Raw genomic sequence first — 22,825 nt, 5'->3', positions numbered from 1 at the left:
CCTTGTTTAAATACTTAGTAGAAGAACAAGAGTCCTTATTAAGTAAACATCATTTAAAAAAAGGTGCAACAATTTTGTTGTATTTTTGAGCTTTTTGTTACTCTCCTCTTTGAGTCCCCTGCTGTTCTTTTATGCCTGCCTGATAAAATATGACAGTTACTATTAGAATTTCAGCAGGTGCTGTGCCTGCTACATCAACAGCTAGAAATGTACTGATCTCTGAAGGGTTTAAAAGCTGTGCTGAAATGCAATTAATGCTGCAGAGCTCTGTTGTATTTTTATCATCACAGATTAAAGTCAAGGGGAAAAGAAACTATTAGGAAAAAGAATTTCAGGTATTTCAGAGGAGGAGGGGCCTGCTCTCCTGTGGCATTGACCCCATTTTGGTTACAGGTGGCCAGCAGTCACCAGAAAAGCTGAGACAGTCCATCAGCTCTGCTCTGTGGAATTGAGGCTGACTGTACTTCATAATTTAATTCCCCTTACTGCTAAAAAAGAGAAAATGCACTGAGTTGACGTTATGGTTTTAGCCTTAGCTGTATGTTAAATTTGTTCAGGACTAGAAAGTTGGTTGAATGGGACTGTATATTAATTGTTTAGGTTTTGGGAATGTGGGCCATTTCAGTAACAACTCAGCTTAGTGGAAACCCAGGTCTTCCCTCCCACTTGTAAACTTTGAGGATATAAGCCAAGCTTTTATTCTGTTTTATGAGGAGAAAGGGTGTTAATACATGGCTTATGCCGCTCTTCTCTACCCTAATATATCTCAGCAGAGATGTGGTAAGTGGTTGCTTGAGAATAAACAGATCATTGGACAAGGTTTGGATTGGGAGGGGAAAATGGGTGCAGTGGGGTGTTGGTGTTTGTTGTTTTTTTCCCCTTAATCAACTCTTAAGAAACATACAGGATCAAAGGCCAGCTTTTTCTAACTAATCCTTCCCATGATCCATTTGAAATTGAACTGCTTGAAGTGTTCCTGTGTTTTATAAAAAAATCAGTGTGGGCATGTTTTGAAGCCTATTCTTTCTTTTTTTTTCTGTATTAATCTTTGTACATTCACCAGCTCCTAATATGTGATATGCTAATATGTAGCTAATTCTAAATGGATATTCATATCTCTTCCTAGTAATATAAACAAGACAATTCAATTTTGGTTTTGTCAGTCTCTTACATAACCTCAACCATTTGTTCTACTATTCTGAAGTACTTATTTTTCTCTGTGACATTCAAGAAGAAAAGATAGGTTTTTCCATGCTTCACTGCACAGCTCTGAGGTTTATCTTCATATTTTTGATGGACAGTTACTATATTTTATTGATCCATACTTCATGGTTGCCATTAAGCATATCTGGACCTTGAATACTTTGTCCTCTAAAATAGAAAGTTTAGTTTTAAAAGTTATTTTTCCAGTCCATTTGCAGAAGTGGAGTTTTTCAATATAAGTATGTTCTTTTTTTATTTTTAGTGAAAAGTAAACCAGTGCATGCTACACTATTGTTTTTCTTCAGTAGAGAAACAGGCTGTCACAAGAGAGTAGTTAAATAGTATTTTTCTGGCTGACTATGATTGCAAGAAAAATTGAGATATTCAGCAAATCATGCAGTGGTGTCAACTTAAATTTTGGTTCTGATCAAAACATCTAAATACTGGCATTATTACAAATTTTCACACTCAGAAGAGCTAATCATGCTACCCTCTGTAACTGAGCACATACTGGGCGCTGACTGTGAATGACTGTGCCAAAGTGTAATTAGAACACCAACTGAGCTGCAGAACTGCAGGAAGTTCTCTTTCAAGTGGGAAAGGGAAAATTTCTTCAGTAATTTTCCTGCAAGCCACAGCACTTAAAGGGTTTTCTTAATTTGCTACTACATCACGACTGCTTTGTTTTAGAAGAGCTTAGGAGCAATCTTTTAAACAACTTGAGTGCAAAATCCATCTCTTTTACTTTTCTATATATTCACCTCTGCAGATTGCTGGGGTTTTTTGTTTGTTCAGAGTATTTGCAAGACATCATACAAGCATTTCTTGCTTCCATTTCAAAATCTAAGCCTTAATGACTGTAATTTATTTGCAATTGCAATCCTAAGCCATTGCCATGGTTTATGCTGAAGGCTCTGACAATGTAGGTTGTTCCCTCTTCAGAAATCTTCCTTTGCACTGGTCTTCTGGAACAAGATAAAGTAAAGCAGTATATCTTATTTAATGTGAATCACCACCACTCCATTCTTGAAATAAATTGCTCTTGTTAACCTGAGGTCCATTTCCTTCACTTCCTGGCTTGTCTTTTTAAATGTTCATTCTCAAGTGTAGCTAAAAAAATAAATTAAACAAAGGGAAGTAAAGATGGAGGGAGATACTATAACTGTGTGACGATTCCTGTTGCAGTTTTCATCATGCTAATAGTAATTATTCATGTCGAATCACATGATGCATAGTTGGCTTCATCCTCACTATTAATAAAGGGCTCTGTTTTGCAGGTCATTCTGAACAATTAACAATAGTTATTTTTTGAAATTGAAATAAAGATAAATCAATATTCTAATGTTCTCTGCAGATAATTAATTTATGTGAAACAAAGTCAGTAAGTACAAGTTTTATGGTTTTCTGTAAGTGGAGTTAAAGGCAAAATTATTATTCATTTCTATTAAACTCTCAAATTAACAAATTGCTACAAAACTGCTATTCTTCTAAAATGGAAGTAGGTATATGTCTATTTTTTGTAAGTGGTTAGTAGTCATTTTAATACTGAAAGGCACTTCAATTTAGTAGGAAAATTCACTCTAACATTGTTAAAACAGTACTGTGAGCTCGTCATATGTAATAAACATTTCCTCACACAGTTCCCAGTAGCGTGGGTATTTCTGTTCTGTTTCATGGCAGTGGTTAAAAGGAGCATGTCAGGATTGATGCTTCACCTCTCTCTGAAATGACAAAGCCAAACAATTAATACAATTAACCAAAGTCTAGCAAGCTGTCTCTGTGGCTGGTACAGATGCTAAAGAGAATCCCACCAGCAACTTTTTTCATAGATGCTTAAAAATAGTGACAAGGGTTTTGTCCAAGATTTATCTGGATGCCTTTACTATCAATTATAGACATAAATACACAATAAAAATTTTCTCATTATGAAATAATTGTCCCTATATATGTGCTTTTTATAAATCATGTCTACCATGACTAATGGTGTAAACACATGTGCTTTAGTGAATGCTGTGGAAGAGTACAGACTGTTGTTTTAGACATGGGGAGGTTTGTAAAGAGTTGTGTCATCACCCTTAACTGGCCAAGAGGATTCCAAGAGAAGAGTTTATTCCTCACCACTAGTGTTTAAGTAGTTATTCATATGTCTTGAGGAATGGTAGCTACAAGAAGAAACACCACAGGGCAGTAATAGAAGGGTCTGCATTTCTAAGCTGCTGGATATTGATGGCACTGAAGTTACTGGGAAAATATCCTGCAATTTTCTTTGGGAATAGAACTTACCTGGTTTGAAAAGCTTGGAGTAAAGGCATCAAAATAGAGAGTGTTTTTGAGGGCAATGCTTGTGACAGAGCAGTTAAGAGAGCTCCACCTCCTGTGGACTCTGTCTGATGGGGAGCACCCAGCACGGGAGATGCTGGGGGGGGTCAGGGAGGCTGCAGCTGCATGGACACTAAAAGGCTGCTTAATTCCAAATAAGTCTGGTCTGAGCCCTTGGACTATGCCTAGCCCTGTACTTGTGCAATATAAAAAAACAAATTATAAGTGCCCTTCATCACAGCCTTTTGATTTGTCTGCCTGTCTTTTAATTTTCTCTGTATCTCCTGTATTTCCCCTGCCCCTGTAAAGCTTTTTTGCTTACATTGTTCAATCACTACATCAAATATTAAAGGTACAGCCTGAGATAAATAAGGTCATCCATGCTGTTTGTGTTAGCTTGGCATCAATAGCCAGCTAAAGAATATTATTCTGAGAACTTTGTTGCCATCAGTAGATGAAGCTGCTGTGGGCAGCAGGGCCTTGATGGGTTAGATTGCTTTATGTGAGGTGGAGACTTTTTGATTTAGGAGCTAGAAAAAATCACACCAATTTCAAGTCCAGCTAAAACAAGAAAAATAACTGTTTTGGAGAAATAGAAAAGGACAAGAACAGAAAGAAAAGAGCAGAAAGAAGAAAGAAAATTGAATAGTTGGTGCCTGTATATTCTAAGTATTTTAAACAGCAAATGAATATTATGGAAATTGTGCTAACTCTCACATTGTTTGATGAGATGATTTAGGTTGATTCAGACCACAGTGAAGAAATTGAAAAATTAAGATGACAAATTAAAATGGGTTGGATATTCTTTAATGAAAGAAGTATGCTTAGATCAAAGTGAAAACTGAAAAGGGAAGCTAAAAGGTTTGCCATACATTAATATTTCAGCATGCCTTGAGATTACTTTCATCATAGTAATTTTAAAAAGTGCTTTAGTCTGTGTCTTCATGTTCATCACTGAATCTGTTTGGAATCTTTAAGTTGTGATACAGGTTGGCAAATAGGCAAAATATGCATTCTGGTCAGTTTGGCCCTTCTGCTACTTGCAGGAGGCAGTTTATGAAAAATTCCAGGGCTTCAGAAAGGGCTCCACGACTTCAGGGGACACTGCTAGTCAGAGAAGGTGAAGCTGAGGGGGTTAGCTAAGGAAGATGCTGATATTCTGCCTAGCAGTGATCCCTGGAAAGGAAAATGAGGTGAAGGGAGCAGCAGAAAAACTTAAGAACAGAGAGCAGCCTCAGGACTATCTAGAATGAATCTTTTTTTCTCATATATTTGTGGAATCATACTGGTGGTTTGATGCATACAACAAAATAAATTAACAGTGTTTGTATCATAACAAAGGTGTCTATATTTTGGAAATCCAACTGTACCTTGGATTTTGGGGGAAAGCTGCATGTTTACACATGACAGTGACTCTGTGTGTGTACATAGTGCATGATATAATGTGTAGACCTTTAATACGTAAATATCAGGTGGCACTTTAAAATATGTTCATAATGTGTTAAAATGTATCCATAACAAAAAAATGTACTTTTTTCTTGCTATAATTAGTGGCTATTGGATATTAAGTGTTAATTCTTAATTTCATTAGTGTTAGTGCATAAACCAAAAATTTTCCCTCATGCAGATGGCTTTCTGAATTCCACACTCTTAGTTATCATTTACTGTTTCTGAACTTCAAATGTGTGAACACAAATTTTAGTTTGAAGAAGTTTGACCGACTGAAAAAGAATATACAGAAGAAATCTATGAAAATAATCAGAATTTGTATCTGTGCTTGCATGCCCAGATGTCAATTTTGGTTCAATAAACAGTTGTCCATACGTTAGGCAGCTGGCCATAGCAGTCCCTGCAGTTTAAAAGATTTAGTGAATCTGTTTTCCCATCATTAAACTTACTGTGAACACACAGGTAAGCCTGAAGCTGGGGGGTTTTGTGAATTTGTTGTTTTCATTTGATTTGGTGTGTTTGTTGGGTTTTTTTGCCCAAGTTAGTAAGGGTTTTTTGACAGTTGTTACAGTGGAGATCACGTGATGATTTCCTACTCTAAAATTGAAATGGGAATAGCAAGAGCCAGGCAGACAAGATTTACAAACATCTAGCCAGGGGAAAAACTTTCACATCCAGCTTTGGGAGAATTCAGTGCAAATCTGTGGTTTTTTACGAACATGGTTTTAATTTTAGCCATGATTATTTGTGTGCTTGCATTTTATGTTCCAGTAAGAATGGTTTTCATCAGTTTAGGATGCTGTTAAGTGTTTCCTCGGGGTTTGTTTGAATGATCACGTTTTAAATTTATTTTTTTTTAGGTGAGGAAATTGTAATTGATTAGATCACTATGTTTTCGGCAGGTATGTTGTACTTCTACAGATATGGAAGGCTGCAGGCTTGGAACTAAAATTCTGAGAGAGAATAAAAATGCAATAGGCAGAAATACTTAACCTTGAAATATTATTAAATGAGATGGCAGTCAGATTTGTGGAGCGCTAGCAGGGAGATCTTGACAATGGTTTCTGAACTTTCACATAATTGTCATTGCTGCGGATTCCTTTTTCCCTCTATTCAATGTGGCACTTTTATTTCTTTCACCCCACCTAGGATTCCTCCTCTGAACATGGTTTAGTGAGTCATTGTATATTGTGTTTCAATAAGAAAAATGGCATGCTAAAGAAGAAAGAAAAACAATTCAAAGAAAGATACCCAAAGGATTTGAAAAGCAAATTCTTTTAAGCAAAATTGTTTCCACTTTTGCAATAAGAAGGAGCAAGAGTAACTTGGAAAGAAATGCTCTGCTTATGTTTGTGTTTGAAGACCATAATAATAAATGTTAATTTTGGATCATGTAGTTGATGATCAGCATGATGACTGACTTCTTAATTGTCTGGCTTTAGAATAAGGTATTGCAGATCCCAAGGCTTGTATTAGTTTCTTTTCTCCCTTTTTACTAGGTTAGATATTTTTGTGCTGGTTTAATGTAGATAGTTTGCTTTGAATTATGAGACAATTTAATGTTAAGAGTAGGTCAAAGAAAAGTCCATAAGCTACTCTATTTGCCAGTAGAAATATAGCCTTTGTGTTTTCTCCTTTTTATCTGGTGGCACAACACAAAATCTCAGTTGCCCTTCCTGGTTATTTAACATTCTTTTATACCACTATCCCAGCCCTCTCAAATGGGATAACTTATGTTGAATCATTTAATTCTTATCATCTTGTCAGTGTACAGCATTTCAGTGTGCAGGCTCCTCCTTCAGCAGCTCTACATTTGAAGCAGCAGGCGTGCTGCACATGCATTTCCTGCTGCTCCAGAAAGCTCCTGCTGTGCAGCGATCTGGGCAAGCACCCATGGCTCTGCCTCACCCATCACTGCTGTGACACAGAACTGAGACGGGCAGGTTTTCTTAGCTCTCCCTTGCTTTTATGCTATGATCAATTTCTAGTGGCTTTTAACCTTTTTCTTAGCTCCTGTAAATGTATTTTGTCCTAAATATAATAAAATATGTAATACATAATCTATTCAAGTCAATGTACTAAATCCTGGAAAGAAATCTTTCAAGGACTCTATGAACAATTCAGAAGATTTTTTTTTTAATGTATAATCTACCTTTCCATTTGATACCCAGCCCATTTCAAATAGTTAATACTTTCCAGTTACTTTGTGTTTGAGAGCTCTAACACTGTAGAGCTCTGTATTTCTTTTACAGCTTTGGCTGAAATTTTGCCAAAGGGTTGCAATCTTTTGCAGTGAATACTGTGCAGAGTCATTACAGAAGCGTTCCAATGTGCTTGAATATGCAACATACACAAGGTCCTGGTGGGATTTGTAAATTATTGCTGCAGAACTACTGTGAGATGCAGGACAAATGGTAGAAAAAGAAAGGCTAAGATCAGGATAATTGAAAGAAATGGGTGCTGTGCATATCTTAATACTACTTTCTGCCACACCTCCTGTATTTATAAGCTCTCCAAATGCCTTGCAGGTCCCATGAGGGAGTGTGTGCAAGTATCTACCTTGCCACTACTGTCCATTACTATTGGCATCCCTGTGAGGCAGATGAAATGTGTTTAATTAAGGTAGTGATCCTCAGCCATTGCAGCCCAGGTATGTGCCAGATGGCACAGCCCTGATGAGGGGAGGCTTCCAAATACCCAGCTCTGAAAGATGAGGGAAACGTCAGTGACAGTGTTAGACTGATACAGCGCCCCTGAGCACATACTCCCAATAAATAGTTTGTTTAAGTATACCTTGGTTTGGATCTTATTAGACACTTTGTAAAAGCCCATTTGTTTTCCTCATATTTCTTACAGAAGTGAAATCTCCTGTGTGGTATAAATAAGAAGCCATACAGCTTCAAGCATACAACTAGCCTTACTGCCTTCATAACATGAAAATTACACACAGGTTCAATTATCTCGATCATTTAGGACTTTTTGATTGTTTAACCACCAGTGGAACATTGCTAACATTTATGTAGCATTACTAGGCTATGTGGAGTGTTAGCACAGATGAAGACAAGATAGCAGGGTTCACAAAGAGGACTAATAGATCATTAGACTCTTTACAAAGTAATAATTGCTTTAAGTGGTAAGCCTAAAAGCTTAATTGTCTTTGGATGTTCTGATCAATATTGATAAAACCAACTGTTTCTTCAGGTTGATTAATGCCACAGCTGAGATTGTTAGTGCAAAATTGAAACAAATATTATTCCATCTAAAAAAAGAGAAAGAAGGAAATATAAAGAATTCCTGAAAATATTTTTTCCCTTAAGTTTAGGGAAAAATACAGTTAATTCTCATTGCAATCAAATTCTTATCAGCTTTAAAAATTGGTAAGCAAGAGTAACGATGATAGACTGAGTAGATAGATATTTTAAAAAAATTTTGAAGGGAAGAGGTGAAAGTGAATTGAAGAGATATGGATGTTTGTATCCAAACAAACTTTACTGCTGCGTCTGGGGGATTTTATGCCATGTCTTTCTATTTTATGTCATTGAGTAGCTTTGCTGCGGAAGTGAGCTCTTCACCTGAGCAGTCTCTTTGGTACTTGCTGAGCTGTTGCTGAGATTTCAACATCTGACATTTTCAGCATGGAGCCCCTGGTAGAACAAGACCATAGCTGTGTAAATTCTTCCAGTGTTACTGTGACCAGCTTATCCATCATTTTTTCCTGCCATTTCATTTGGAAGTCACAGTCCCTTGTTGTTCTTAAGTTCCAATTTAATTATTTTATAATGTCAGCACTAAATGCATGCCCAGTCAACCCTAAAAGCATAACATAATACTAACCATTAAAAATTAAACTGCTTTTCTGTTTTGGCTTCTCAAATTCCTGCAGACACTAGAAGTTTCAAACTACATTAATTATGCTTATGGTAATTGCAGCAGAGTTGCACATTTTTATGATGTTGTTTGAGGTCTCTCAGTATTGAAACTCTCTTACTTAAGCTTTCCCAGATAATTTAAATGATGTTGGACTAGAATATCAGTGTTGTCTCTTTTCTTCTTTAGGACAGGTCAGAAATAATTTGGTTATGATAGAGAGTGATTTTGGTCATTATTACTTGACCCCCAAAACATTTTCCCACAAAGACATTGACAGTCTTTTTGCAATGTGAATCGGGTGATATTATCTCCATGAATTCCCCTTTCTTTTTATTCTTGTGGAGTTCACTGTACACCTTTAGAGATACCTCTAGTGCAATTGTTAGTATAGTGGACTACATTGCAGTGAGAAGAGGTCAGTTCAACATATGTCTTCCCTATTTTGCCTACACAGTAATGCACACGTTCTGCTACTTTAGAAATCTCTGGAGCATAATATAAACTGAGATTTAATGACTTGGAACCTGCTGTTTCAACTGTTTCAAGTCCTAGCCTGCTATAGCTTATGCAAAATTGTTGTTTTTTATTTCAGACTGCATGATATCACCAAAATGTTTTTAATCACAAACTTCAAGGTAAAACTAGTGGATACAGCAATTTCTTGACTGAGAGACCCACCAGACTTTAACCTGTCCCACTAAAGTGTGTGTCGGTGTCTTATTAATTTCTGCTTTCAGCTTCTCCTAGGCTTCAGTAGTTTTCTGGGAGGCATATCTCTTCCTATGACACTTATCAAGGCTTTAAGATAACAAATGTGTGACATGCATCAGAAAAAGTGATTGATTTTTTAACTGAAGTCATTAAGCATGTCCTATACTCCAACAAGTTACAAGGAGCAGGCAGTGAGAAATCGCCATGAATGTCAGTAGGTCAGAGCTGGATCTTGGCTTGCTAAGTCTGATCACAGATATGCCCATGTGAACTGTAGGAAATTGCTTTCACTGAGCTCTGGATGTTGTGGCTTTTTCTCTCAGTAAGTGTGTGCTTCTTTGTTAGTGCAGTTCAGCTGAATTCTACAGTAGCAGAGGGTAAACTACTTTTAGTTAATGTGATTTTTAAAAAAATCAGTCTCACTTTTCAGTAAAAGCAGGGCATAGGCTATATGTAGGATTCTTAAACATTCTGAGCTTACTTTGTTCCATCCATTCTGGAACATATTTAAATCAGTGAAAAGTTCTACTTAAAAAGGGATTTTGCAGTCATTTTAGTAGAGAAGATTCTGGATTTGGGGCTTTTTGCAGTCACTGAAAGTTGAAGTAACAGTTAAAAATGAATAAACATTAAATAAACATTGTTAAAGCATTGTGTGTGGCTTTATACATTGAGCTAATTACTATGTCAATTAAAAATTGATTTATTTAGTTTTTTTAATTGCAGGGCACTTTAGCATATTTGTCTTTTCCTAGTAATTTGCTAGTCAGGTAGCTTCTCTTTGAATATTGTTCATTCAATAAATTTCAGTACAAGTGGATTACTGTAGAAATACAAAGCCACGTTCCCCCTCAGAGCACTTTCCTGTGGAAACTAAATATTGGTTTCTATTCTGGAAAGCCTGTGACTGCAAAAACCATTCATGGGTTTGGATTTCTCATGTAACCAAACTAAGACTGCCTGGAAAATGGGGCAGCATCTGTAGGTGCCTTGCACAGCCTGTCTTTGGAAACTTGAGTTAAAATTAGTGTCTCCATGCCTGATGTTCTTTGACAAAACCAGGAGGCCAGGAATTATGAGCATATGAGTTATAGTATGTTTTCTTTTTAAATTATAAAACTCAAGGCCAGATTAATTCAGCTCTCCTTGTCCTTGTTTGTTGGGGGAATTTTTTGGTCATTCATACTCTAATAAAGAAGACCAAACATTCTGATTTACAATAGTGTGGGTTGAAGTGTTGTAATTAATGTAAAAAAGGTAACCTTGTTTTGTAGGCTCAGGGTATATGGGATTATAATACATTCATTTATGTTTGTGTGTCTGATCAAATCTTTCTTTTAATCTGCTTCTTCAACCTGGTAAGAAGCCGATGTGAGATTTTTAATGTTATTTATTATAACAAATAGTTGAAAATTGAAATATAATTTGAGTTTGTTCTGCTTGCAATCCATTCAGGGACCTGTAACAAGAGTTTTAACACTTACTGATGGCTCTGGTCTCACTGAGCTCACAGAGACTGCTACTAATATTAGAATAAATAATGGCAGTAGGAGAAAATAGATTACTCTTCAATTGTATTATTTTGGAACTTACCTCAAGTGCCCAAATGTACAGTAACACAGTTGTATTTTCTTCTTAAGTTTTATGAAAGATCCAGTAATATTAATAACATATTCCAATATGCTTGGTGTCTTAGGAAAATGAATTTATTTTCCTTATGTTCTACAATGCTACATTAAAAAACCCCAGCTTTCAAGAACTTTTCAAAGACTTGAAAAAAAAATGCATTTCAATAAGAGGTGATGTAACTATTGATGGTGTGAACAAGGGATGGCAGGAAAATACCCTCCCATAAGTCACTGTTAAATATCCTGTGTAGGTTCTATTATGTCCCTTAACCTATAAGCTCATGGTAAGTAGTATCTGTTTCAGTAAATATGCCCCTTTTTATTGTATTTTACATTCCAGAGAGGTTTTAGCAAGGTTGATGTTGAGGAAATATTTCTACCAGGTAGTAACGCAGGTTAGGCCTTTTTTCTGGATTCAAAATAAAAAGAGAGATTTGGTTGCCATTCTGGTCAAACTGATCTTTGAATTACCCTAGATCCAGATAAGCACTTATTGCAATGAGTTTTGAAATGCAATCCCAAAGGACAGAAAATTTGCAATTTTGACTGTAACCATGAAAAATGCAAGACAGTGCAAAACCTAGGCATTGCAAAATTCTACACAATTTCCGTTTGCTGTGTACTAAGGCTGTAATTGTGTCCTGGCAGCTCTTGTGTGACCTTTCCCAAAATGCCAGCCATTTTTGTTTTGGAACAGGTTAACAGCCATGGTAAGCCTCTAGACACGGTGATTTTCCAGAGCAGCTGAACCCTTCTCTGTGAATACCTGTCACTGCTCCCCAGGGCAGGGCTCTACCATTCTGCACCACCCCCACCACCACATCCTGTCCCAAGACTTTCTGACCATACTCATATGCCTTTAATTGCAGTCTCACTTTCTGGAGCTGTTCTCTGATAATCCAGCTTCCAAAGGTCTGTGGGAGACTTAATTCCATTTTGCTCCTTCTGGTAATCCAAACAATAAAATTACCTTCCAAATTGGATGGTTACAGAATCATCCTGAAAATCTCCTTGGGCTACATATTACCCCAAACATGCTGATGAATTTTAAAATGTACTTCGGTGTTTTTCCAGTTTTTGGTTTTTCACTGACCTGGAAATTCTGTGTATATGTTGTATTTCTTGTAGTTTTTCTTTGACACAAAAAGCATTGACATTTCCAGACTGTTTATCATGAAAATGCAGTATGAATATTGTCCTTGATGTCCTTTCTGGCTGATCCAAGCTTGTTTCTTCTGCAGATTATCTAATTTTCTTGCAGCTGTGAAACATACACTAAACCTGCTCATTCAGTGAAAAAGCCAGAGAATTGCATTTCCTCGTCAGGTTGCATTGCTTCAATATGTGCAGTACATAAAAAACAATTTCCATTCATTCCTTTAACCCTTGCTGAGTGGAGTTTATCATGATTTTTTTGGATGCAGCTCATCTTCAGGAATTAATTAACTTCTTTTTCCATTGGCAAGGGAAAAAACTTATGCAAACCCCACTGCATGGTCAGGTGATGGTGTTGAACTTCTGCAGTGGCAGTAAGTGTTCTCTGCAGTCTTTGTAGGATCTCTAAGATTGCACAGTATTTCTATTTTCATGCCTTTATGCACAGTATTTCTATTTTCCATTCTATTACAGAAGACTCCCTGGTTTTCCTCACAGACAATATGATGGTGGTGTAGGATTGAGGAGCCTGGTATTTGAGGAAAGGTTTTCCAAGAGGAAGGATTACAGATTTTTGCATTTTACAATCTGAGCTACTTATGGATGGGCTGGAGTCGTAGCATCACTTTTTGTGGCTTCCAAAGGATCATGCAATCATTTAGTTTGAAAAAGTCCCTTAGATCATGGATTCTAACCATTAACCTAATGCTACTAAGTCCACCAAGACTTTGCAACATTTCTGCAAAATCTCTCAATTAGAAATATTATTTGATCTTTACAGATGGCTCAGAGTAGCTGGCTTATGCACACTGTGAATGTGGGAGATGCTCTTGAATAGCTGAGTTCTTATTAAGCAGAAGATGATCTTCTGTGGTTTGAGATAAATATTTTAATTTTGTGTAGAAGCTACACTCTCTGGTGGAGACCTAAAATGTGAAATTTATGCCTCAGATGAATTATTAAATCTGTACTCCTAGCACCTGAAAAGTTGCAGTTTCAAGGGAAATAGGGAAAGTGTAAATAAGCAAGTAAACAAAACACTGAAAATACCTTTTAAAAAAAAATTACCCCAAATAGTTTTCCTTTCATTTTCCTACTCCCTACAGGGCTCTTTTGACTGCCACAAGTCAAGTTACTTCTGTTTTCTCTATATGTTAAAAGACAGAAAAGCTTTTGCTCTGCAAACAAACCATATAACCAAGAATTGTTTTGCTTTTGCTTGTTCACTTGCTTTTTTCACCTTCTAGTACAAAAAGCCTGAGGTTTCCTCAAATCAGCAAGTAGAGGGCTGAGTGTCTCAAAGACTCTGGAGTTTTCAAATTACCAGGTGCATCTCTGCAAGAAATCCTAATGCATACAGGGCTGTATTTAAGATGATCCTGTCATTTAAATCAAGATGACACATGTAAATTCAGAGAATTATTTAAGCATCTGTTAAACTGTTTCTATGTCCTTTGGTCTTTGTGGTATTTTATGTTCTGATGTTCTGATAAATGTCAAATTGGGAGAGAATTCACTCTACAGAGTAGAAAGAGATTCTCATGACTGAGCGCATTACCAAAATGTGATAAAGTTGTTGGTATGTAGAGCAAACAATTAATCATCAATGACATTCTCTTCTTGAGGAACCAATCCTGATTATCCATCATTTGCAACTGCTGAGCCTCTACCATATTGGTTACTTTATTCATGTGCTAAGAATAACCAGGTGTGCTCAGAGTGGAACTGAAATTCCAGTTTGCTCTGCAAAAATAGTAGAGCAGAAGATTGAAAATTACAAATGGGGTGATTGGAAAATTTCAGGAGTAGAGACAACATTTTACCTTAAATATGTATTATTAAAATATTTCTCTGATTATGGTCAGATTTAATTGCAGGATTATGTGTGTTGAAAATCCAGGGCCTGGAAATCATATAATTATTTAAAACACAACTCTTAGCCAAAATGATATTATTTACTATACATTCTGGAATATTGAGATGAACACAGACAAAGGAACAGGGAAAAGCAGCTATATTGCCTTCTTATCTGAAATATACACATTATCGAGTAATTAAATTAATCGTTATCAATGCTATAGGGTTTACTTACCATCAGCATTTTTAGTTTCCCTCTCCTTTGTTACCCATTAAGTTTTTTGGGGCTTTTTTGAGATCAAGTAGCTAATGATAATTAATGACAATCATACTGCTGATTTTTAGATGCCTAGCTGAATCTGAAGTGTTGGTTCCCCCAAAATCAGAGTGCAATGCTGAATACAAAGGGTAAAAATTGAAGCTCAGTTTTCCTAGTAGAGAGAGTAATGACTTCTTTAATGTGATATAAATATATCCCCCATATTACTCTTTATTTGATTCCTTTTCATTTTTGGCTTCCAACCACAGATTTTCCAAGGGACTTTAGGCATCTGTGAGGAAGCCGAGATAACTATCTGGAATGTCTTATAATGTTATAGGTTTTTGTGAGGAAGATAATAAATAGCTTTATTTTTTAACACATATTTGTTGCAAGCATTACTTAATCTTCTTGAAAAAGGTAGTTTTCTTTTTGCTTATCTATTCCTGGGCAAATTGTACTGGAGGCTGCTTGTACTCCATAGAGCATATTTACTAACATTCTGATTGTGAGGATATTTAAATTAAATTGTCTTTTCTTTATTACACTATTTTAACTGAATATTATTATAATTTATACAAAGCCACATGTCTCTCTGAATTGTGGAAATCCTTTGATTTCACCTTGAAGGTATCACATATCCTATTTTTGCCACTGTCATAGTAAAAGTATTCTGGAGTTTTTAATTTGCTCATTTAATATACATTAATCATCCCAGCTAATGAGCATCATTTCTTTCACACAAAAGATTCATTAAAACTTAAAAATTAGTTGCTCATGACCTGGAATGATACTGTATCTTGGCTGGCATGATGAACACTATGGTTTTCAAACCATATTTTCTTTTTGAAACCTGTGTAACATCAACTGCTATTGATTAAAACAGGCTGGTGCTGCCAACTATCATACACTGAGTGCAAGAGCAGAGGATTATCAGGGAAATCATTAGGCCCAGCAATCAAACGCACAAGCATACAAGTTTACACCACTGTCTTTTAAAACACAGTTAATTTGTTCATGTTTTCCTGAGAGCAATTAACAGCAGGCAGGAGTTTTAATGAAATAAGCTAGTGTTTCCCACAGGGGCTATTTATTACCAGCATTACTGAGTAGCAACAGCTTCGAAGTGTTTACCTTAAGACAAGATTAATAACAAGGCTGTTCAGCTACATGTCAGGTAAAATGAAGACCCAAATCAAGGGATATTTCTGTTGAAGTAATGGGATCCATTGGCATATTCCCTGCCTTAAGTATATTTTGGCAGAAAAGAGAGGTAGAACTTACCTCTCTTAAACTTTTTTGTGCAAAATCAACAGAACTGAAGAAACTTCTTGCACAAGTCTAGTTTTCAACAGTGTAATAGTTTAGTAAAGTGGGACTGTATTGAAACATTTAGAAATTTCCATTATTGTCTGAGTTAGTTGGAGCTGTACAAATGACCTGTTAAAGGAATTAACTTTCTGTTAGGGTTAAACAGGATGTTAAACATGCCAGTGGAAAACAATTTTGGGAGTTTAAAAACTGCCAGAAGTTTAAGAACTAGATTCTCAATTTCTTCATGACTATCAAATCATACATGCTTTTTTTAAAAAAGGAAAGGAGCTCTTTAGGTGAAATAATTATCCAAAAGATGAGAAACATTTTTGAGAAACTTCTGCTAGAAAGTGAGATTTTTAGAAGAACCTAAGTGATTTAGAACCAAACTCATCACTTGAAATCAAGGAGGATCATGCTTCTAAGGAATGTAAGTACTTGCAGAAATCTATGGCATGATGAAATAAACCCCTGGATTTTTCAAAATGCCGTATCATTGTTCTACAAGACTCTTGGATGTTCTGTGAATTGTTCTGTAGCGTGATACCATTTCATACTTATTGATATAATTGAACTCATACTGGTATTTGGCTTGACTTGCTTTAAAGTACTGTCACAATTAAAATTCTGTTGTGTTTCAGTAACCTTGGTGAATATCAGCCTTTTGACTGAGGGCCCTTGATGCTTTAGCGAAGTCCTTGCCTTGCTGTTCACTGCATGGGGCCTTTACTCTGATTCACTGTGGCAAGTCTGGAAATCAGAAGCAGTTGTGCTTATAGCTCCTGACTGAGTTAACTAAATCTGCTGTTTTGATTGCACTTGTCTTACTGCAGTCCTTTAGAAGTGGGACACATTAAGTGAAAAATGTACTGCCTTCATTATGAATGCCCCTCCCAAATCAACATAATCAAAGAGTAATCAACATTTACATATGGGTGTCTTTCCAAATCAGAATTAATTCTCTTAGTTTGAATTCACATTTTTTTCCTTTATGGTGTGCTTTAACATCACATTTATGCAAGAAAAATCAGTTTAATGTAATTTGGAGTTGTTTGTGCTGAATTCATTAGGCATTCAGTTGTGTTTAGGACAGGAGTTCTACCAGGGGCTGGTATTCCACGAGGAGATCAAGAAAGGCAGTGCAAACAGGAAGTGCAAGTGAAGGAGCATCTCTGCTCTGCACTGTGTTACTCATGCAAAACTACATTGTGCTGATGTAGACACACAATGTGTGTGCTAATGCATGAATAGTCCAGTGGACAAATTGCCACTGATTTCTGTCAAGATGAACTTAAAATTTACTACAGTGGTGCTTTTTTTTGGTTGAAGTTGCTAATTACTGTGTTTTCTACAGTACTTCAGACAGAAAAAAGAAAATCTAAATTTATAAAAAGTCATGAGATTGTTTATATTTATAAAACTTTATTGATTCTAATATTGGGTCTAAGATTTGGTGACCTGATCTTTTCATAGAAAAAAGAACATAATATTTGTGTTGGAAGACAAGACCTTAATTTTAGCTTTTCTTGGGGGAAGATGGATGGGTTCCCTCTACTAGGACATGTTAGGTGAAGAAGGGGACTGAAGTTATTAGAAGATTTAGTCAATTAATTAACCCTTCAGATTTAGAAAAGTTACAAATATCTGTTGAAATGACTCATGTGAAGCTCTGCTTCATTAAATATCTTGCATTTTCCTCTGATGATGATAATTGCACACAGTAGTCAAATCCCTTCTCAAGCCTTTGGTAAGATAAATATACCGATTTCTTTGTAAGGCACTTTAAAAACAGTATTCTTGTTGAGGCTACCTTCTTCTTTCTAATCTTTTTTCTTTTCTAGTAATTGTTTTGCTAAAGCAATTGTAAGGGAGATTTTGCTCCTTCCAAATAAATCCATCTGAATAATTGCTGTTCTCTGGCCTTGAGTTAATCATTAATTCCAAAGCTATTACAATGCTGCTATAAAAGCACCATTACACATTTTTATCATACCAGCCAATTATTGATGTAAGCGTTTGTACCTACAGGATAAGATTATAAATTGGGAAAATATAGAATGATTTTGTGAGTAGAATAAAATATCCTAAGTCAGAAGCAAAACTGAATTTTTTTAAATACAGTGAATCCAAAAATGCATTCCATTTTGGTTTGTGCCTTGGTGAATATAGCACCAAAGAATTCGCACTGCTTCTTTCTCGGTCTAGTCCATAGGTTACTTTTGAAAGGGAGTAAGGAAAAATTGGTTTCCCATACAAACAAGTACTGCAGGGACTTTAATAGAAGATCAAGTGTTGTGAGATAAACATGTATCTGATGGGATGGACTCAAGGGCTCCTTGAGTCAGCTCTTGGCCCCAGAACTCCAACTAGTACTACAGGACTCCTTCTACATTCCCAAAGTGTTGGCATGCCACAGGCTGCAAAACTTTCCTTCCAAAATGGAAGGATAGCACCATGCCAAGGAGTTTCAGGAAACACAAGTCTCTGTGAGCTTAAGGACTGTTCCAGGTGCAGATATGCAGTAGGTTTAGATAATTGCCATAAAATTAAAACTAACAAAAGTTCCACAACACTTCCATGCAGTATGTTCTATATTAGAAATAAAGGGCAGTTCTGTAGAGCTTGGATTAAACTGTGGACATTAATATTTCTAAATCCAAAAAATCTTCACAAACAGCCATTATAATCAACCAATGTCAAATAAAGACTGCAAATCATACATTAATTCTTTTTTTAAAATTTTCAGCATCACTTCATAAAAAGACCCAAAAAAACAAACTACCTCTCAGCACATCTGTTGATATATTATGAGTTTGCTATTTATAAAATTTTGGAAAAGTACTTGCCTCTGATTACTCCATTTTCATTATATACATATTCATACATATAATTCTAGCAATTCAAATGCAGTGTTAAACACAAGACAGGTTTCAGTTAGAAATACAAGCACTGTAGGGTTTCTATTTTTTATTTCTATTGCCTATTTTTAGGTATTTATATTTAGGTATTTATTTCTAGATATCTGTCTACTGAATTGTTATTGTGTATTCAGTATTATTTTCCCCCAATTCTGTATATACACCAATCTTCTGTATCTGACCAGAGGAAATCCATTACTGCCATCTTAAGTTGCTTTTTTCCTGTTGGTCTATCTATTTGTAAAGGTTTATCTTTTTTTCCTTTTTTCTGAAACCATATAGTCTTCTATAACATTCATTATCTTAAGGAGCAGTCTTTATTCTCTGTTTGTGTTTGTTAAAGTAGCTTTCATTTAGGTATTGATACTGTGTCCAGTAATGTTCTGCAGTGTATTTGGCACATATTAGCACGCTTCTTCCTAGTAGTTCACAAATACCTTATTCCTTAAGTATCCCAGTGAATCATGGCAAGTACATGGATTAAACCACAAAATATTTCAACAGCACATACTTGCATTCTGGTTGGCTTGGTTTGTTTTCATCCAAGTGGAAATGAAGAATTGCAGTTGTGCTGTGTACTCAAAAATTACAGCAGAGGAAAACTCCTAATGGAATATATCTGCTTTTGAAATGTGGAGTTCCAGCCTTCTTATTCCCTCAATAAGCTTTGTGTGCAGAGAGCTCTTCCTGCCGAACTCGCGTGAGTTGACTCAGGCTTTGTTGGCATCTCTCTGCAGAGGACTGGCGCTCGGCTTGCTGACAGAGGAGCCCTGCAGATCGCCCAGGGGCATTTCTGCATCGCTTCAGCTGCGGCTGTGATCAGCTTTTTAAAGCTCTCCTTGAAGATGGGCTGTGGTGGTTTGAAAGGCAAACAATTCTGCTAACAACACCCACCTCCGAAACTCGCAGCAGCTGATGACTTGTCTAGAGGACAAAAGGAGAAGTATTACAGTCAAGTTTAGGTGTACACTGAAGTAATTACTTGCAGGTCAGTGAAAAATCCTCTAAGGTGAGTTTGTTGTCAATTGAGTGTGTTTTCAGGCATAGTTCTGCCATGGCAGAATGAAGAGCATAGCCTCAGCTGTTCTTTCTGATGAGAAATTTAGCTAATTACACAGAAAAGTGGTGGGATTTGGAAAAATAGCTGTAAATATCTATGGTCAGCACTATGGGCAAATGACAGGGCCTGAGTTGATAAGTGGGACTCTTTTGTCCACAAAAGGTAGTTCACTGGTCATCTCTTAGGAAATCAGAAATTCTTTTGAAATGGCTGCTTAAAATGCCAATTTAATTTTTTCCCTTTACTTTTTTAAAAAAAGTTTTACATTTTGTATAATCCTGTCAAATGTCAAAGCCATTTAAAATTCTCATTTTATATTATCTCAATTTCATCAAAGTATATGTTAATGAATAACACAGTAATGTCCTGGTATGGATTCAATTCAAGTAGGAAATCCTTAAACCTTGGTCCAAGTGTAATATTAATTAGTTGCTGCTGATACAGTTGCATATCTGAGATAATGCAGTTTAATAGTTGCTCTTTCTTACAGTCAGTTCTACTGTAGGAAATCCATGTTGTGATCTGAAAACCAGATTCAACTCTGTGCATTCCTGCTCTTTTCAGGCCAGAATGATTCACAAACCGTACACCTTCCATGAAAAGGAAACATTGCATTTTTTCCCTCTCTTTGAAATCCAGTTCCCTTACAATCTAGTTGAAAATCAGGACTTCCTTCTCTTGCTGGGCAGTCTCCTGTCCAACCCACCCTAAGTGGGACTATCATTTTTTCTCGACTGCTGCTGCAATGGTGATGACACACAGGTGTAGCTCTCTTCTACCTTCCCTTTAACCATGCAAAAGATCTTCCCTCACTGCCCAGAATGAGGATGAGCAGAACCTGCTGGAGCCACAGAGAATTTGGATGGGGAAATTGGAGGAAAGAGGTTGGAGCAGAAGGCCCACGTGTAAGTAGTAGGTGAGAAGGGGATTAACTGAATGGGTAAGGAAGATTCAAACTAGGTGGAAGCACAAAGAGCAGCAACAGAAAGGCAATGCTAAAAAAAGCAGTTTTTATTGGTGAAATACAACTGGAGCTATACCTACCATAGCAGTTTATTTTCCTGAAGCTAAAATAGAGCTGAAGATTGCGAGATTTTTCCATGTCTGTTGTTAGCAAATTGCTGGGAGGCCCAGTGATTGTCCTGTGGTTTTCATCTGTGTTATTGAAAGTATGAGATATTATAGCTGTAGAAAACTGCAGGAGAAAACTGTGAGGGACGCAAAGATTTCAGCCCTACTTATTGTCTGGGTATATATTGTGCTGTCATCCCAGGCATTTTATAATCCTATAGGCACTTCAGTTCCCAAGAAAGTACTATTCTCCTTTAAAACAATGTGTCACTTTGTCATAAAGTGCCTGAACTTGTTATTCTGTGTAGTATGTTTTTTGTCACAATGTTACCAAGTTTCCCTTTTGAGAGGAGGAAAACAAAATAAAACTTATTCAGGGAGATAGGAGCCATCTGGGCCTGTTCCAAAGAACACCAAGGGGATTTCAGCACTTGCTAGTTTTTTAATCAATGACAGATTGTGCTAAGTCAGGCACCCAGTAATTTAAGAAATGCCAGTTTCTGATTCATAAAGCTTTCTGAAAATTGACTGAGTGAATATCTGGTGGCCCATATTATTTTTGAAAACAAATTCAGTGTATCTTTCCAAAGCAAACCATATGGATGTTTTAGATGATCAGATACAAATAAAAAAATAAACATTTGAGCAGCACATTTTAAAGGCAGTGTGTACCAATTAATATGGAAATAATTATTGCTAATTACTAGACCTGAACAGAAATGGAATTTTATTTTGGAGAAGAAAATAATGTTTTATGCAGCTTTCCAAAATGGAATAAAACAATGTGTTTTACAGAACATAAGCAGTTAAAATAATTTACTCTTAGCAAGCGCTTTTTATCTCTTGGTCCCACAGTTTGTAACTAAATGTTTGCATCTCTGTCTTGTGGTTGGGTATTTTGGAGAATAAAAGGACAAAGCAATTGCTTAGCATCAAATAGCACAGCTCAGAGCAACCTCCTGATTTTGTGACTTAAAGCTGAGACAAAGTATGCCATTTTCTGTCTGATTAAACTCATCATAATTAGGTTCATAAAAGGAATGAATAGTGAATAAAGAGTGAGATTCCAGCTGATGAGAGAGGAAGCCAAAATTTCATACCAAAGATGATGCAAATTGTGATGTTTTCATACCTTTTTTCCCTCATCTGTTGCTTATATTTGTCCTTCCCATATGTGGCTGTAATAAGAAAAGGAATGACACTGCCCCTCCTCTTAGAAAGATTAGTTTTTCAGTGATATACATGAATGATTTGATGTGAAAAGATGTACTAGAATTACCACAAGAAGGTATTCTCCTGCTAAATATTTTTTGTTCTGTATCATAGAGAGGTCAAGTCATTATACATGTAAATTAGATTATTTTCTGCAGTTAAATCATCTTTCAGTTTTCCAGGTTAAATTTCTCCTAGGTAATAACCACTAGTTGTTATTGCCACATTGTTTTAGCTCCTGTAGCTGTCTTCTTCCTACATGTTGAACTTTCCAGCAGAAACCCAGAACTCCTTTGATTTTCCTTTGCTAGGCTCCCTTTGAGCAAGCTCTCTGTCCTCTCCACCTGTAATACACTCATTTCTGGTAATGCCAGCAGCCTTCCAATTCACTTGTTTCAGTCTGAGTTCAAATTGAACATGGATTACCATAATTGTGGTAGTACACTTAATCACTGCACTTATTCAAGATGCTGCAGCTGTGTTTGCTTTCCCTGAAGATTCCAATTGTTCTGTACAATTCCAGCAAGAAAATATCTTTTCAGATTCCACCAGTTTTGATATTAGTTAGGGAACTTCTTATGGGAATTTTAGGCTACAGAAGTATATAGTATTTGGAGTTTCTTAAGGCTGTTTTGAGATTCTTGCTTACAGATATATTTGAAAACAATTGAAAGCCGCTGCTACATCTCAAACACATGCAGGGTTTGGTTTCCAGTACTGAAGCTCATTTTTTCAATAGAAGATTCCTAAAAGTTCTACTACCAGAGTACAAATTAGAAAGCAAGCTTTTATGTGCTAA

General features: G+C 36.3%; 1 long non-coding RNA gene across 1 annotated transcript in view; it reads left to right on the top strand.

Moving 5' to 3' along the window:
- Positions 1-22,825, top strand: part of LOC129123774 (uncharacterized) — a 157,967-nt gene that overhangs the window by 72,134 nt on the left and 63,008 nt on the right. Inside the window, exon 4 of the long non-coding RNA XR_013183246.1 lies at positions 19,421-19,671. This is a non-coding gene — a long non-coding RNA (uncharacterized LOC129123774). The remainder of the gene's footprint in view (positions 1-19,420; positions 19,672-22,825) is intronic.

The sequence above is a fragment of the Agelaius phoeniceus genome, chromosome 8 (assembly GCF_051311805.1).
Source record: "Agelaius phoeniceus isolate bAgePho1 chromosome 8, bAgePho1.hap1, whole genome shotgun sequence".
Lineage (NCBI taxonomy): Eukaryota > Metazoa > Chordata > Aves > Passeriformes > Icteridae > Agelaius > Agelaius phoeniceus.
Note: the sequence above shows the minus strand (reverse complement) of the source record. Positions and strands in the feature narration are given on the sequence as shown.